Source organism: Triticum dicoccoides, chromosome 7B (genome assembly GCF_002162155.2).
Source record: "Triticum dicoccoides isolate Atlit2015 ecotype Zavitan chromosome 7B, WEW_v2.0, whole genome shotgun sequence".
Taxonomy (NCBI): domain Eukaryota; kingdom Viridiplantae; phylum Streptophyta; class Magnoliopsida; order Poales; family Poaceae; genus Triticum; species Triticum dicoccoides.
The window spans coordinates 686,788,760-686,806,930 of NC_041393.1; positions in this window are offsets into that span (position 1 = coordinate 686,788,760).

Genomic DNA, 18,171 nt, shown 5'->3' on the forward strand with positions numbered 1-18,171 from the left:
GATGATCAGACAAATTTTTTATGAAGGGTTGAATTTTATTTCTCGTAATCCTTTAGATTCCGCCGCGGCGGGTACCTTTATGGAAATTACTTTGGGTGAAGCTACTAAATTGGTAGACATATTATGGCAAATTACTCGCAATGGCATACCGAAAGAGCTCCTACTAGTAAAAAAGTCAATTCGGTAGAAGAAATAAATTCTTTAAGTGAAAAAGTTGATGCTCTTATGAATATGGTTGTTAATAAAAGTTCTCCTATTGATTTTAACTAGTTGGGTGACCCGCGCATTTGCGCGGCTAGACTTCATTTACATGTTTATTTATTCTACTGGTTTTGCTCTACATATGTTCATTCATTTGATCCATCCCTATATATGTATTTATATAAAACATATATCCAAAATGTATACTATTATAAAACATGATGAAACTTTGCACTTTCTATGAAGTTGATGCTAATGATATGATTGTTCCCTCAATGAAATATCTAAAGACCAAGACATGCATCCCACCATGCCAAACCATTGGCTTTGGTACTAATCTCTAGCTTTAACGGTTTCACCTTGTCATCCATGTTCATTTGTCTTTGCACCGGATATTCTTTTAGAAATTTACAGAGAAAGGTGAAAAGATTGATGACATGCAAATACACTATTATCTGTGCCATCACTATCTGTTAGAACACTGTCAGATATCCACATATCCATATATACGTTTCCACATCTTCTGATCGCGCCATTCACTAATTGTTATATTTGGTATTTTTTCCCCACCAGTATTTGTCCATCCATAGTTATATTATACTACAAAAGTGCCAAAATGTGCATCTTCGGAAAATAGATAATATTTAGGAATTCTTCTTTTAATTGTATTATTTTTTATTTGGTCTGTGATAAAAATCGGCACCCTGCCATTCAAGCCATATAATTTCATACCAATCTTCATATTTCTCTCTTCCACTATTAATTGTCATTCCTATTTGATAGATCTTTTAAAATACAAACAATTATGGTAGTTGGCATGTGTGTCCTATGAAAAAATCATTAAACAACAGGTGAAATATTTTTGTTAAACACAGAATTGTTGCTAAAGTCATCGATGCCCGCCTGACAAAAGGTGAGTAACGACACTAATATTAGATTCCTACTACTCCAAGCCATTTCATCATTAATTAAATGCCTAAATATTATGTTATCTTCCTTTATATGCATCATCACTGTTTGATGTGCAATTTTGTTTGTAGATAGCATGATATCATGGATGTCGACATCCCATGCATGCTTCTAAATGCTCGTGACAATATCCTCCCACTCTAATTGTTTGTGTAGCCTGACCATCTAAGGCTATGTAGCTGTCGATGTATATCTGAAAAAAACAATTGGTGTGTATTCATATAAAACTATTTGGCTCGTCCGTATAGTGTATTGAAAGATATGCTAGAAAATATGAAAAAAATGACGAACTTCATATTGTAGACCTCTATTATAGAATATCATAGCCATTAGATGTTCTAAATTCCATCCAATCACTACAAAACAATTCACTCTTAATAAAATGGATTTTATAATAAAAGGTCAAATGCATTGGACGTCTATCTAAGAAATTTGTAGTTAATTCACAGCCAAGTAATCATGCACACATGCATGATATATATCCCACCTAGAAAACTGAAAATATGCATATACCGCACAAAAAAGCATATATCTCACAAACGATGTGCATGCACATGATATCTGTAGCCTAGAAGAAATTGCTAATCATGCTCGAGCTCCATGGAGCTTGAATTTTGAACAATTCAAAATTCAAATTTTTTATGTTCCATAAAAATCTAAAAGTAATAAAACACATACGTGTTGATATATACTACTTGTCTGTAACATTTCATGGCGAAATACATTTATGTGGGATCTATGCAAAATAATAATAAAGTCATGTAATTATAGCACATGTGCTATTTACTATAAAGGTATACATGAAAATTTTACACGCTTCTAGTATACACGTATAAGTACTTACCTATTTATTTTCAGAATTTGGAAACTTAAAAGATTTGTTTTATATTTTCCAATATTTTGAGTTCGATTCTTCTTTTGTGTGGGGAGTTTCGAGTTCGATTCAATGGAGAGCTAAAGTCGAAAATCCTCAATCATAGCCTAGCAATGGAGTTCAATTCTAGGTAGTATATGGTATAATGAGGAATCAATTCACGTAAGTGATGTACCAATGCAAGAAACAGATTGCTCAACGCATCTGTTCACGTCCATACACATGTGTACATGCGTGCTTGTGTTATGCTCGGCCGAAGCTCTTGATCATGACCACTGCTTTACTCGACGTGATCTCGGTGCCACAACCTGACTAAGCGACCACACAGCCACGTCAGTGCGTTCATGTGTTCCTGTCCTGCAACAAACACATCTGCTGCTATCGTAGCCTCATAGCCCAGACTGGCGATTCTAAAATCATAAATATGCAGCCAATAGATAATAGGTGATAATCTAGTCACAACAAAATGCAGGTCTTTGATGGTTCTCACTCTGGTTCTAAATCGCAGATTGTCGCCTGTGTGGCAACAACATCAGCGACGGTGGTGCTGCCGCTTGTGTGGAAACAGTTAACATCAGTGAAGGTGCGCCGGCGAGGTCCCATAAGGCTTGAGTATAGTATGTTTATCTTTGGTTTTACAGCGTCCTTGGCTTCCATGCATGCACGCTGTATCCATCTTATCTCCAATTTAAAACCGGCATTGCCTTGCACGCATGCAGGTTGTATATCCATCTACTCCGTGTCTTGGTTTTAAGAGTCCTATGCATGTACGCTGAAGTTTTGTCTCCGAACTACTCCTTCCAAAATAGATTTGTTTTTCTTGTCAAATCTAAACCGTTCCTTCCAAATTAGTTTTTTTCTTGAGGAAGCTCAACTTCTACAATTACATGTTTGTATGTGACAGTCCAATTGTTTGTCTATGACAATATTTGTATGTAACGTTGCAATTTTAAATCTCAGCCATTCATATAAGAAAATAATGGCTAAGATAATTTAATCTATGTGGATCAATGTGATGGCTTCTTTTACTTATGTTCTAATTATATAATAGATTATGTGCCTTTGTCTACTTTGATTGAGGAAAATAGCGATGCCATAGATGTGAATTTTTTCTCGCGAAATAATTTCAATAACAATGCTTATAGAGGTAATTTTAATCCTAGGCCTTTTCCTAGTAATTCCTCTAATAATTATGTTAATTCCTATGGTAATCCCACTTACAATAATAATAGGAACACCTCTGATCTTGAGAACAATATTAAAGAATTTATCAATACCCAAAAGTCTTTCAACACTTCGATAGAAGAAAAGTTGAATAAAATTGATGATTTGTCTAGAAGTGTTGATAGAATTTCTCACGATGTAGAAACTCTCAAGATGAAATTTTTTGTGCCTAAAGTTGATGGATCAATTAAAGCTCTTTATATTTCTATGGATGAAAGTAAGAAAATTTTTTGTAGTTAATTCACAGCCAAGTGATCATGCACACATGCATGATATATATCCCACCTAGAAAACTGAAAATATGCATATACCGCACAAAAAAGCATATATCTCACAAACGATGTGCATGCACATGATATCTGTAGCCTAGAAGAAATTGCTAATCATGCTCGAGCTCCATGGAGCTTGAATTTTGAACAATTCAAAATTCAAATTTTTTATGTTCCATAAAAATCTAAAAGTAATAAAACACATACGTGTTGATATATACTACTTGTCTGTAACATTTCATGGCGAAATACATTTATGTGGGATCTATGCAAAATAATAATAAAGTCATGTAATTATAGCACATGTGCTATTCACTATAAAGGTATACATGAAAATTTTACACGCGTCTAGTATACACGTATAAGTACTTACCTATTTATTTTCAGAATTTGGAAACTTAAAAGATTTGTTTTATATTTTCCAATATTTTGAGTTCGATTCTTCTTTTGTGTGGGGAGTTTCGAGTTCGATTCAATGGAGAGCTAAAGTCGAAAATCCTCAATCATAGCCTAGCAATGGAGTTCAATTCTAGGTAGTATATGGTATAATGAGGAATCAATTCACGTAAGTGATGTACCAATGCAAGAAACAGATTGCTCAACGCACCTGTTCACGTCCATACACATGTGTACATGCGTGCTTGTGTTATGCTCGGCCGAAGCTCTTGATCATGACCACTGCTTTACTCGACGTGATCTCGGTGCCACAACCTGACTAAGCGACCACACAGCCACGTCAGTGCGTTCATGCGTTCCTGTCCTGCAACAAACACATCTGCTGCTATCGTAGCCTCATAGCCCAGACTGGCGATTCTAAAATCATAAATATGCAGCCAATAGATAATAGGTGATAATCTAGTCACAACAAAATGCAGGTCTTTGATGGTTCTCACTCTGGTTCTAAATCGCAGATTGTCGCCTGTGTGGCAACAACATCAGCGACGGTGGTGCTGCCGCTTGTGTGGAAACAGTTAACATCAGTGAAGGTGCGCCGGCGAGGTCCCATAAGGCTTGAGTATAGTATGTTTATCTTTGGTTTTACAGCATCCTTGGCTTCCATGCATGCACGCTGTATCCATCTTATCTCCAATTTAAAACCGGCATTGCCTTGCACGCATGCAGGTTGTATATCCATCTACTCCGTGTCTTGGTTTTAAGAGTCCTATGCATGTACGCTGAAGTTTTGTCTCCGAACTACTCCTTCCAAAATAGATTTGTTTTTCTTGTCAAATCTAAACCGTTCCTTCCAAATTAGTTTTTTTCTTGAGGAAGCTCAACTTCTACAATTACATGTTTGTATGTGACAGTCCAATTGTTTGTCTATGACAATATTTGTATGTAACGTTGCAATTTTAAATCTCAGCCATTCATATAAGAAAATAATGGCTAAGATAATTTAATCTATGTGGATCAATGTGATGGCTTCTTTTACTTATGTTCTAATTATATAATAGATTATGTGCCTTTGTCTACTTTGATTGAGGAAAATAGCGATGCCATAGATGTGAATTTTTTCTCGCGAAATAATTTCAATAACAATGCTTATAGAGGTAATTTTAATCCTAGGCCTTTTCCTAGTAATTCCTCTAATAATTATGTTAATTCCTATGGTAATCCCACTTACAATAATAATAGGAACACCTCTGATCTTGAGAACAATATTAAAGAATTTATCAATACCCAAAAGTCTTTCAACACTTCGATAGAAGAAAAGTTGAATAAAATTGATGATTTGTCTAGAAGTGTTGATAGAATTTCTCACGATGTAGAAACTCTCAAGATGAAATTTTTTGTGCCTAAAGTTGATGGATCAATTAAAGCTCTTTATATTTCTATGGATGAAAGTAAGAAAATTTTTTGTAGTTAATTCACAGCCAAGTGATCATGCACACATGCATGATATATATCCCACCTAGAAAACTGAAAATATGCATATACCGCACAAAAAAGCATATATCTCACAAACGATGTGCATGCACATGATATCTGTAGCCTAGAAGAAATTGCTAATCATGCTCGAGCTCCATGGAGCTTGAATTTTGAACAATTCAAAATTCAAATTTTTTATGTTCCATAAAAATCTAAAAGTAATAAAACACATACGTGTTGATATATACTACTTGTCTGTAACATTTCATGGCGAAATACATTTATGTGGGATCTATGCAAAATAATAATAAAGTCATGTAATTATAGCACATGTGCTATTCACTATAAAGGTATACATGAAAATTTTACACGCGTCTAGTATACACGTATAAGTACTTACCTATTTATTTTCAGAATTTGGAAACTTAAAAGATTTGTTTTATATTTTCCAATATTTTGAGTTCGATTCTTCTTTTGTGTGGGGAGTTTCGAGTTCGATTCAATGGAGAGCTAAAGTCGAAAATCCTCAATCATAGCCTAGCAATGGAGTTCAATTCTAGGTAGTATATGGTATAATGAGGAATCAATTCACGTAAGTGATGTACCAATGCAAGAAACAGATTGCTCAACGCACCTGTTCACGTCCATACACATGTGTACATGCGTGCTTGTGTTATGCTCGGCCGAAGCTCTTGATCATGACCACTGCTTTACTCGACGTGATCTCGGTGCCACAACCTGACTAAGCGACCACACAGCCACGTCAGTGCGTTCATGCGTTCCTGTCCTGCAACAAACACATCTGCTGCTATCGTAGCCTCATAGCCCAGACTGGCGATTCTAAAATCATAAATATGCATCCAATAGATAATAGGTGATAATCTAGTCACAACAAAATGCAGGTCTTTGATGGTTCTCACTCTGGTTCTAAATCGCAGATTGTCGCCTGTGTGGCAACAACATCAGCGACGGTGGTGCTGCCGCTTGTGTGGAAACAGTTAACATCAGTGAAGGTGCGCCGGCGAGGTCCCATAAGGCTTGAGTATAGTATGTTTATCTTTGGTTTTACAGCGTCCTTGGCTTCCATGCATGCACGCTGTATCCATCTTATCTCCAATTTAAAACCGGCATTGCCTTGCACGCATGCAGGTTGTATATCCATCTACTCCGTGTCTTGGTTTTAAGAGTCCTATGCATGTACGCTGAAGTTTTGTCTCCGAACTACTCCTTCCAAAATAGATTTGTTTTTCTTGTCAAATCTAAACCGTTCCTTCCAAATTAGTTTTTTTCTTGAGGAAGCTCAACTTCTACAATTACATGTTTGTATGTGACAGTCCAATTGTTTGTCTATGACAATATTTGTATGTAACGTTGCAATTTTAAATCTCAGCCATTCATATAAGAAAATAATGGCTAAGATAATTTAATCTATGTGGATCAATGTGATGGCTTCTTTTACTTATGTTCTAATTATATAATAGATTATGTGCCTTTGTCTACTTTGATTGAGGAAAATAGCGATGCCATAGATGTGAATTTTTTCTCGCGAAATAATTTCAATAACAATGCTTATAAAGGTAATTTTAATCCTAGGCCTTTTCCTAGTAATTCCTCTAATAATTATGTTAATTCCTATGGTAATCCCACTTACAATAATAATAGGAACACCTCTGATCTTGAGAACAATATTAAAGAATTTATCAATACCCAAAAGTCTTTCAACACTTCGATAGAAGAAAAGTTGAATAAAATTGATGATTTGTCTAGAAGTGTTGATAGAATTTCTCACGATGTAGAAACTCTCAAGATGAAATTTTTTGTGCCTAAAGTTGAAGGATCAATTAAAGCTCTTTATATTTCTATGGATGAAAGTAAGAAAAGAACCGCTATGCTTAGAGCTACAAGAGAATATTTAGAAAAGGCGTTTTCTAGTAATTAGTATCATAAAAGTAATGAAGATTTAAAGTGATGTTTCTTCTATTGATTCACTATTTAGTAAATTTAAGATTGATGAAAAAGGGACTGGAGAAGAGTTAACTTTAGTTAGAAGGTGTCCCTATGATTCGGAGGGTGAAAATCTTGTTAATTTTTTTGATAAAAGTGGGTTTGAAGAGGTCAAGACTTTAACTAGTGAGGTGCCCACTATTTTGGATTACAATGACTTTAATTATGATGTTTGCTCTTTGATTGATTGTATTTCTTTGTTGCAATCCATAATAAATTCACCCCATGATTATGAATAAAATAAAGCATTTACTAAACATATTGTAGATGCTACGATGAAAGCTTTTGAAGAAAAATTGGAATTAGAAGTTTCAATTCCTAGAAAATTACATGATGAATGGGAACCTAATATCAAAGTCAAGATTAAAAATTATGATTGTTTTGCTTTATGTGACTTGGGTATTCCGAAACCTTTATGTGATGTGCTTGGTCTTGTCGATATTGAAGAATGCTCTTTAAATTTGCACTAAGCAGATTCTACTATTAAAAATCCTATGGGAAGAATTAATGATGTTCTTATTCTTGAAAATAGGAATTACGTGCCCATAGATTTTATTGTTCTTAATATTGATTGCAATCCGTCTTGTCCAATTATTCTTGGTAGACAGTTTTTGCGTACTATCGGTGTCGTGATTGATATGAAAGAAGGCAATATTAAATTTCAATTTCCACAAAGGAAGGGAATGGAACACTTCCCTGGAACAAGAATTAGGCCACCATATGAATCAATCATGAGGGCATCTTATGGATCTAGAACCAAAGATGACAAAACTTAGATCTCACACGTTATGCCTAGCTAGGGGCGTAAAACAATAGCGCTTATTGGGAGGCAACCCAATGAATAGAATTTATTTTGCTTTTTGATTTCTGTTCTTCAGTGTTAGAACAATTATGCTACTGTTATGATCGCGTTTTTTGTGTTTTAGTTAGTGTTTCTGCCAAGCATTGCCTTTGGGATGACTTGGGTGAAAGTTTATATTATCTTGCTGAAATACAGAAACTTTTGCGCTCACGAGATTCGTTGTCATTTTTTATAGATGAGTGATTTTAAGTTGATTCTTTTTGCAGATGATTAATAGAAAAAGTAATCACGTCCACCAATTTATTTCATACTTTTTGGTGTTTCAGAAGTATTCGAAATTCTCAGATTTCTACATACTGTTCTGTTTTTGACAGATTCTGTTTTCTTTGCGTTGTGGGCTTGTTTTAATGATTCTATGGTTTTCTTTGATGCGTTTTTGCCATAGAAAAGTTGGAATATAGTAGATATAATGCAAAAAAATAAGAATAGGTTTTCTACAGTACTTATAGTAGTGGTTTGGTTTCTTATACTAACGGATCTCATGAAGGTTTTGTTTGAGTTTTGTGTGGTTGAAGTTTTCAAGTTTTGGGTTATCTTACGATGGATGAAGGAATAAGGATAAGCAAAAGGCTAAACTTGGGGATGCCCGAGGCACTCCAAGATAATATTCAAAGAAGTAGCAAGCAACTAAGCTTGGGGATGCCCCCGAGTGGGATCCCCGCTTTCTTCTAACGACCATTGGTATTTTACTTGAAACTATATTTTTATTCGTCACATGATATGAGTTTTGCTTGGACTGTCTTGTATGATATGAGTCTTTGGTTGTTTTGCTTTGTGTTATGCTTTACAGACGGCTGCATTCACATTAAATAGGGCACCATCAAAATTTGTTGAGACGACACCTTATGAATTGTGGTTTGGCAAGAAATTGAAGTTGTCGTTTCTTAAAGTTTGGGGTTGCGATGCTTATATGAAAAAGATTCAACCTGATAAGCTCGAACCCAAATCAGAGAAGTGCGTATTATAGGATACCCAAAGGAAACTGTTGGGTACACCTTCTATCACAATTCCGAAGGCAAGATATTTGTTGCTAAAAATGGATCCTTTCTAGAGAAGGAGTTTATCTCGAAAGAAGTGAGTGGGAGGAAAGTAGAACTTGACGAGGTAATTGTACCTTCTACTAAATTGGAAAGTAGTTCATCATAGAAATTAGTTCCATTGATACCTACACCAATTAGTAAGGAAGCTAATGATGATGATCATGAAACTTCGGAACAAGTTACTACCGAACCTCGTAGGTCATCCGGAGTACGATCCGCACCAGATTGGTACGGTAATCCCGTTCTGGATGTCATGTTACTAGACCATGATGAACCTACGAACTTTGAGGAAGCGATGATGAGCCCAGATTCCGTGAAATGGCTTGAGGCCATGAAATCTGAGATGGCTTCCATGTATGAGAACAAAGTGTGGACTTTGGTGGACTTGCTCGATGATCGGCAAGCCATAGAAAAAAATGGATCTTCAAGAAGAAGACTGACGCTGATAGTAATGTTACTGTCTACAAAGCTCAACTTGTTGTGAAAGGTTTTCAACAAGTTCAAGGAGTTGACTATGATGAGAATTTCTCACCCGTAGCAATGCTTAAGTCTGTCAGAATCATGTTAGCAATTGCCGCATTTTGTGATTCTGAAATTTGGCAAAAATGATGTCAAAACTGCATTCCTTAATGGATTTCTTAAAAAAGAGTTGTATATGATGCAACCAGAAGGTTTTGTCGATCCAAAGGGTGCTAGCAAAGTGTGCAAGCTCCAGCGATCCATTTATGGATTGGTGCAAGCCTCTCGGAGTTGGAATATACGCTTTGATAGTGTGATCAAAGCATATGGTTTTATACAGACTTTTTCAGAAGCCTGTATTTACAAGAAAGTGAGTGGGAGCTTTGTAGCATTTCTAATATTATATGTGGATGACATATTGTTGATCAAAAATGATACTGAATTTCCGGATAGCATAAAAGGATACTTGAATAAGAATTTTTCAATGAAAGACCTCGGTGAAGCTGCTTACATATTGAGCATCAAAATCTATAGAGATAGATCAAGACGCTTAATTGGACATTCATAAAGCACATACCTTGATAAGATTTTGAAGATGTTCAAAATGGATCAGTCAAAGAAAGGGTTCTTGCCTGTGTTACAAGGTGTGAAATTGAGTCAGACTCTATGCCCGACCACTGTAGAAGACAGAGAGAAGATGAAATTAGTTCCCTATGCTTCAGCCATAGGCTCTATCATGTATGCAATGCTGTGTACCAGACCTGATGTGTGCCTTGCTGTAAGTATAGCAGGGAGGTACCAAAGAAATCCAGGATTGGATCACTGGACAGCGGTCAAGAACATCCTGAAATACCTAAAAAGGACTAAGGATATGTTTCTCGTTTATGGAGGTGACAAAGAGCTTGTTGTAAATGGTTACACTGATGCAAGCTTTGACACTGATCCGGATGACTCTAAGTCGCAATCCGGATACATATTTATATTGAATGGTGGAGCTGTCAGTTGGTGCAGTTCCAAGCAGAGCGTCGTGGCGGGATCTACATGTGAAGCTGAGTACATAGCTGCTTCGGAAGAATCAAATTAAGGAGTCTGGATGAAGGAGTTCATATGCGATCTAGGTGTAATACCTAGTGCATCAGGTCCAATGAAAATCTGTTGTGACAATAGTGGAGCAATTGCCTTAGCGAAGGAATCTAGATTTCACAAGAGAAGCAAAAAACATCAAGAGACGCTTCAATTCCATCCGACATCAAGTCGCGGAGGGACACATAGAGATTTGCAAAGTACATGCGGATCTGAATGTTGCAGACCCGTTGACTAAGCCTCTTCGACGAGCAAAACATGATCAGCACCAAGACTCCACGGGTGTTAGAATCATTACCATCTAATCTAGATGATTGACTCCAGTGCAAGTGGGAGACTGAAGGAAATATGCCCTAGAGGCAATAATAAATTTGTTATTTATATTTCCTTATATCATGATAAATGTTTATTATTCATGCTAGAATTGTATTAACCGGAAACTTAGTACATGTGTGAATACATAGACAAAACAAATGGTCCCTAGTATGCCTCTACTTGACTAGCTCGTTAATCAATCATGGTTATGTTTCCTAACCATAGACAAGTGTTTTTATTTGATGAATGGGATCACATGATTAGGAGAATGATGTGATGGACATGACCCATCCTTTAGCTTAGCATAATGATCGTTAAGTTTATTGTTATTGCTCTCTTTATGACTTATACATGTTCCTCAGACTATGAGATTATGCAACTCCCGAATACCGGAGGAACACTTTGTGTGCTATCAAACGTCACAACGTAACTGGTTGATTATAAAGATGCTCTATAGGTGTCTCCAAAGGTGTTTGTTGAGTTAGCATAGATCGAGATTAGGATTTGTCACTCTGTGTATCAGAGATGTATCTCTGGGCCCTCTCGGTAATGCTCATCACTATAAGCCTTGTAAGCAATGTGACTAATGAGTTAGTTGCGGGATGAAGCATTATGGAACGAGTAAAGAGACTTTCCGGTAACGAGATTGAACTAGGTATGAAGATATCGACGATTGAATATCGGGCAAGTAACATACCGATGACAAAGGGAACAACGTATGTTGGTATGCGGTTTGACCGATAAAGATCTTCTTAGATTATGTAGGAGCCAATATGAGCATCCAGGTTCTGTTATTAGTTATTGATCAGAGATGTGTCTCGGTCATGTCTACATAGTTCTTGAACCCGTAGGGTCTGCATGCTTAATGTTCGACGATGATATGTATTATGAGTTATGTGTTTTGATGACCAAACTATTTTTCGGAGTCCCAGATGAGATCACAGACATCACGAGGATTGATATGCACTACAAGAAATATGTCAAGATGTGACCACCACTATTGGTCACTGAATGGTCATTGTTTTCCATTTGTGACCTTTTTGTGACCAAAAATAGAAGGTCAAAACCTGGCCGTCGTAAACTGAAATTAGTGACCTTTCTTCTGGAATGGTCCTCGACATTTATGACAAAAAAGGTCGTAGATTTAATGGCCAATTATTTTGGTCACTAGCAATCCGACCACACCACGTCAGATCCACCGTGGCAAGCTGACGTGGCAGAATTACGACCAAATGAAAAGGTTGTAAAATAGAATCGGCCTGGTCCATTTCAGCCGTCTACATGGGCCAAGCCCAATAATTCAGCCCATTTACTATTTTTTTCTCTTTATTTTTCTTATCTGCATGGGCCTGGCCCAATAATTTGGCCTTTTATTTTCTAGGAATGGAGCCTTTTTTGATGAATTTTTTTATAGTCCACTATTGTTTTGGGCCACAGCCTTTTTAATCTAGTTTGAATTTGGGCCTTCGCCTTTTTATTTTCTGTTATGCAGCCTTTTACAAAAAAAAGTTATTTCTTTTTTTAGGCCCAAGCCTTTTTAGTCTAATTCTTGTTTGGGCCTCGACCTTTTTAGAGCCCAGGTTCTTATTTTGCATAACTATAAACAGCAAGGCCCTGGTGCACAAGTGATCCACAAGCCCAGGTTCAAACAGCAAAGCCCAGGTGCACAAGTGATCCACATAACTTCACAGAAAATAAACACAGGTTCATAAGATCACATAAGTTCACAGGTTCACATAACTTCACAACTCCGAGGATCACATAACTTCACAGCTCCCAGTTTCAAATAGCAAAATGCAACAAAATGCAACAAAATGCTCCCAGGTTCATAGGTTCACAACCATCAAAGAGATCTAAACTACGACAAACTACATAAGAGGTTCAAAGATAAACTGCACAGCCATCAAACTACCTTAGCTCCAAAGAGAGCCATCAAGTGGGCAAACTTCTCTTCCTGTTCTTGAGACTTCTTGCGCAGCAACTCAAGTTCCTTGTCGGGCGTGCAGCTTCAGATTCTTCTGCCTTCATCTTGATTGCCGCCAATTCTTCTTGCATCACTTCAACTAGAAGCTCGGTTCTCTCCAGCTTCTGCTCAAGGTCACGAACACGAGCAGCCACTTCAGCAGTTGCTTTAACTGAGTTGTTCCTAGATGACTGGATCCCAACATTCCTGAGGAATGTGCTTTGCTTGACTTTGGTCTTGAGCACTTCTTCGACAATTTGAACAGCAGACATTGGCTCTTCACCTTCTGGTACCGGCGCGTCCATCATTTTTTCCATCTCAAGCTAGCATATGGAGGAAAATGATAGGCATTAGTGGGAGATCTATTTCACATTTTGCAAATCAAACCAAGCAAGTGAAACCAAACCAGCACACAAATGGATTATTTGAAGTAACCAAACTAGCACAGAAAATCTATACAAGAAGATGATGACTAGTGACCTGGAGACATGCAATTGGAACAATATGATCGCTTTATTAAGCCTAGAATGGTGGTTCTATATAAGATGGCTTCCCGAGTGAGCCAATCATCAAACTAACATTCAGATCAATTTTCATCATATCATAAAAAATGCAACAAATAGCTATAGCAAGTTCTGATATCTTTGTTGAACTATCAAACAACATCAAATCATCAAATCATCAAAGCAAGGAACATAGTGTGTGTTCTTGACTAGCTCCGAATCAAACAACATCAAATCATCAAATCATCAAAGCATCAAACAGTATCAAACAACATCAAAGGTGGTTGTGAATCAAACAGGGCTGAGGTGTCTAGACAAAAGTTTGAACTGGCTGGACAAAGCATGGAGTGACTTACTATAGCAGTCTTGACTGGCTCTGAAAACCCGTGCTTCTTGCTGTTGTGGGTGGCCTTAAACAAGTCAATCACAGACAACTCCTCACCCTTACGCTCTTCTTTCTGAAATGTTTTTCAACAAAAATTAAAATTTTATTCAGCAAGAATCAGAAATGTTATTCAACGAGGATCAGACGGTAAGATCTCTAGAGAAAAGTTCTCACAGTGGAAAAAATGTGTGATGTGTAGTGCCTGGAACCAGTGCTCTAATTGTACACGACTTTTTCTCGATTCATCTTGTTCGACACATAGGTTTCCTACAAAAAAGCATACTGTCAGCATGATCTAGCACTAGCATATCATGTGCAGAACATAAAGCAACAAACAAAGCAGAGACAAACCTTGTGTCTTGGGGTAGACCACATCTCCACCAGAGCTTGCCATTCCCCATCCGTTAGATCTAGCACCGGAGACCTGATGTTGACTTTGTTTGCAGCTAAGGTATCAAAATACTTCTTCTTGATCTGATGGCATCTGTTCTTTGAATTTTTTCTGCAGAATATCTTTGCACGTGGTCTTGATGGTCTCTGAGTCCGTGTTCATCTCAAAATTTGCCTACCAAGACAGCAAACAAGGTAGGAACAATATTAGTGATCATGCATAGGTGTAACAGAAAATAGATAACACATTAACTATGAAACAAGTAGCTTGAAACAACTTTCCCAATGTAGTTCTCCAATAGACTAGCATTTTTTTGTATAGTTTGAAGTGAGGAAGAACCGGCAGATGGATTCTTGCAACGAGTCCACACTCAGAAGCAAGCTTTGCTGCCTGTAGAGGCTTCTCTAGACGCTTCATCCCTTCGGCAATTTGGATAGGCACCTTGCTACCAAGCGACTTGGTGATTCTCTCTAGCCCTTTGCCCTTTCTAAGTATAGTCTTGGTAGTCATTGCATCTGAAAATGAAATTGAACTCATAAATTAGAATAGAAATCGAAAGATGCAGGAATCGACAAAAGCATACATGATCATTCCATTTGGAAAATGCACTACTAAAAGAGAGCATTGCAAAGGTCAACTTTCCTGGTTGAAGCACAAGCTGCTGTTCTTCTTCATTGATGACAACATTCTTGTCAATAGAAGATGCAACAGGGCTGAGGTCTGTGTGGATAGTGCCTGCTTCATCTATGCAGATAGTTCCTCCTTCCTCTAGGCAGACAATGCCACTTCCATCCATGCGGAGAGTGGTTCCTTCAACCATGGGCGGCAACTCATCACCCATTTCCACCGAGGACTCAGAGTCCATGCGCAACAGACTTTCCTGATGGTCCGTCGCAGTCGCCATCTTTGCTTTCTGCCTTGTGACTCTATCAGGGGCAGGTTCATCAGGTTCTAGGATCCTCTTTTTCTGTCCTGGAGCTGGGGCCATCACCCTTCCTGGAGGCATTGTAGCAGATGTTTCTGAGCTCTTCTTCTTCTTGCTGACTGTCTTCTTAACACCAGGCCTCTTAGTCCTAGATTCCTTCAGTGCCTCGTATAAACAGCGCGGAAAAAAACATTAGATCACAAGAGAAATATGTGAGCACAAGGAAACACATAGCATAAAAGAACCCCAACTCTCCAAGCAAGACAGAGTTTGCACCTTAATAGTCTTCTTCACTACGACATCATCCACTTCCTCTCCATTAATAACTTCATCCTCCTTAGGATTGTACTCTAGGTCATCATTGATAACTCCACTACCTTCTTGAACCTCATCACTTCTACCTTCTTGTACATCATTTGTTTTCCTAATCATCGACGCTATTGCACTGATGCCAAGGGACTGGAACATCCGATTTTTCCTCATGATATTTCTAGCCTTAACCTTCTCGTACTCGGTGAGAGGCTCTTCTTTGCACGATAAAGGAAACATAACTATTAGGTGAATGTTTGGAATACATGGACAGACAACCAAACATTTCTTATGAGATTTTATTATCATTTAATCCTAGTTATTCAGGTAAGAAGACTAACAGCACACAGGCACAATTAAGCCAGCTTATTCAGATTGTAGCAATACATTTCACTTAGGATATTAAGACACAGATTTTCTAAAACTGACAGTATAACCCCAAGGGGCAAGTTGCATACCAACAGTTGCCCTCATGTTTGACCTTGTCATCCTTGCCATGGATGATCTTGAGGTGGTGCTTGCAAAATAGAACAAACAACAATCAGATACAATAGGGATAAAGTAAAATGATGCACTTGTATCAATAAATGAAAGAATTTGGACCATCATGCACATCCATGTAATACATGTGAAGCAAACTTGATGGATCAACAATACAGTGATGTAGTCTTATTAATTAAGCAAACATGTAAGTGCACTAAACAAGCATGCATGTACACTATAGCAAGTAAGCAAAGTGCATAAGTGCTACTAATACAAGCAAGCAAGCAAGCAAAGTGCTACTTATAGAAACAAGCAAGCGATGAAGGAAATTGAAGAGAAGCAAGCAAGTACTATTGATACAAACCCTAATTAATAAGCAAGCAAGGAGCTTCTTCTCCAAGTGCTGCTGATACAAGAAAGTACTGCTGATGGAAACCCTAATTAAGCATGTATGCTAGCAAGAAACATGTATGCTAGCAAGCAAGCAACATGAACTAGTGAATTGGTGTCATGTACACATGCTTAGACAGTCTGACAGCAAGCTACACGAGTATGTCATGAGGACCTTCAAAACAACTAGATGTTGCCACTGATAAAGCATGAAACAACTATACTTGCAGCAGTACAAAAACAGATGAAAAAACTATACTCAACTATTGATTATGCTGCCTCTACACATCAAAAATGGCTACAGACTAGATGACACAAGTTAAGACATTTCGACAATTAGAATCAACTTTGTATATTACAGCACCCAAAATTATCTAGCACCAAGCTATATATTAAAACTAGTCATACTGCCTTAACACACCAGGAATTCCAATACCACAATAAGTACTAAGAATTCTCTTGTTCACTGATAGAAACAAGCATAGTGCTACTGATAGAAACAAGCATAGTGCTACTGATAGAAACAAGCATAGTGCTACTGATAGAAACAAGCAAGAAAGGAAGGAAATTGAAGCAAGGTTTTTGAGTCGCCGAGTCAAGCCAAGTCGCCAAAGCTGCGGCTAGTGGCTTGCTGGCTTGAGTCGGCGACTTGGCTTGATTAGTCGCCCCAAGTCGCCATGGCACAACAGAACATAGAGTAGCAGAGCATATACATCAGCAGTAGAGCACATATACAACAGAGAAAATATACTATATCTAAGCAGAGCACGTATAGAGCCCACCCCACGCTCTCTTTCCTTCCCCAGTCCCCACATGATCACATATACATCATGTGGTAAATCTGACAATGTCTCGTACTAGTATTAGTATAGCACAATGATCTACAGTATCTGATTGGTACTGTGACAACACTATCAGGTGCCCAACAATATTAAGAGAAGCCCAAAATATAACCTCCAGATAACCAAAATTCATGTCATTTACCCAAAAGAGAGAGAGAGAGACATAGAGAGAGTTCTATTCCAGCGTATACATACTCTGCACAGGAACTAATCAAGAAGAAGAAGACTTGTATCCATTCTAAGCATGATCACATATAGAGCAGCAGCAGAGGCTTACCAACCCCAAGAACGAACAAACTAACCCTATGCAGACTACCAGAAGGGGATCGAACGAACCACCAGGCGGGAAAACATGAACCCTAACCCTAACCCCAAGAACAAGGACCTACCGAACCACCAGGAGATCCTAACCCTAGAATATCCTAACCCATGAGGGGGATCGACCGAACCACCAGAGGGGAGATGGACCCACCAGAGGAGGGAAGATGGATCAAGGGGAGAAGTACCTAGGAGGGATGATGTTGCGGTGGTCGTCGTCGATCGCGCCGTCGTCGATGTAGCTGCTGTCGTCGTTGATGTAGTCGATGTAGCCGCCGTCATCATCGATGTAGTCAATGTAGCCGCCGTCGTCGTCGATGTAGTCGATGTAGCCGCCGTCGTCGTCGATGTAGTCGATGTAGCCATCGTCATCGTTGATGTAGTCGATGTAGTCACTGTCGTTGTCGATGTAGTCGATGCGGGCGATGTAGGCCAGCGCGACGTGGTGGGGCGGTGCGAGGGGGCGTGGAGCAGGGGAGGGAGTGGGGCGGCG